Source organism: Myotis davidii, unplaced genomic scaffold (genome assembly GCF_000327345.1).
Source record: "Myotis davidii unplaced genomic scaffold, ASM32734v1 scaffold339, whole genome shotgun sequence".
In the NCBI taxonomy this organism is placed as follows: domain Eukaryota; kingdom Metazoa; phylum Chordata; class Mammalia; order Chiroptera; family Vespertilionidae; genus Myotis; species Myotis davidii.
Window position 1 is genome coordinate 982,036 of NW_006290778.1, and position 1,423 is coordinate 983,458.

A 1,423-nucleotide genomic window follows, 5' to 3' on the forward strand; every position below is an offset into this window, starting at 1 on the left:
TCAGGGCCTCGTTCTCTGGACAAGAAGTAACTGGGAGAAAAGGGGAAGAGACGCTGAAGCAAAGAGGTAAGGTGTCTGACCAAGCAATCAGGCCTCAGGCTGGTCTCCAAAAGAGAGGGGGTGAGCCCCTCAGCACTCTGCCCGCAGCTGTCACGGCGGACCCAGGTGACTGCCTTGCCCGGCCACCCTTGGCCAACCTTCTGGATTAACCTTCAGTGACAGCTTTCCCTCTTTTTATTTATTTATTTATTTATTTCCCCAAATGCTCAAGTGTCCTCACCTTAGAATCATGCAGAAGCATTTTTATGGCAAAACCTCTCTGGGAGGTGGGAAGGCCATCCTCCCACCCTTTGCTTTGGGAGACTTCCCTCCTGACCTCAGTTACCCAGCCACACATTTGTTCCAGAACCCCGGTCCCCAGGGAAGAACACACACATACACACACCTTCAAACCCCGTTTGGAATAATGCAAATCGTGTAGAACTCCTTGCAATAAGAGTGACAAGACTCTGGGTCTATGCAAATTTTTTGGATCAAAGTCTAGGTCACAGTGATGGTGAACCTATGACACCATCATAGGTTCATTTTTTGGTTGGTTTTTCTTTGTTAAATGGCATTTAAATATATAAAATAAATATCAAAAATATAAGTCTTTGTTTTACTATGGTTGCAAATATTAAAACATTTCTATATGTGACACGGCACGGAGCTCAAAAGGTTCGCCATCACTGGTCTAGGAGCTTCTTTTCAAACAGGAAGTGGTATTACAACAGGCACACAACCAGGATGCTTTGAATTCATTATGGTGAGAGGCAAGCAGACCAACTGCACTGAAGAGTCAAGTCATGGGGCACAAATATGTCGCCGGCACATAACACACAGTTACAGAAATAACATATCAACGTTTTAAACTCCTTTACATTTCTTTATTTTAGGAGTCACTCATATTTATGTTGTTTAAAAGTCTAGACTCAAAGGGGACTCCGGAGGTATGGGAGTGGGCGCTCCGAGGACAGGCTCTGCCGCTGACCCAGGCCGCTGCTCTGAATGACTGAGGGTGACCCACTTCTCGCTCCCCGGACCTCGATCCCCCGTCTGCAAGGCTGGCGGAGAAGCAGCGTCGTCTCTCTCCATTGTCCCACACGTGGAAGGCTGCTCCAAAAGTTCCCAGCCGCGCCCGTGCTGCCCGTGCTGGCCTGGGGGGCCGCGGGAGCTCGGGGCCAGTGTGGGCCTGGGGTGCGGTGGCCGGTGAGGCAAGCGGGCGACTGTGGAAGCCCCTCCATCCGCTGGCTCCGCACCCACGAGTCCCCCGCGCGGTAAGCGCGCCCTAGACGCAGACCGAACGCATCCTTTGTTCGTTCCACCCTCCAGCCGCCGCGCACAGTTCCAGACCGGAGGACAGCCGGCCCACCGCCCGGGCTGC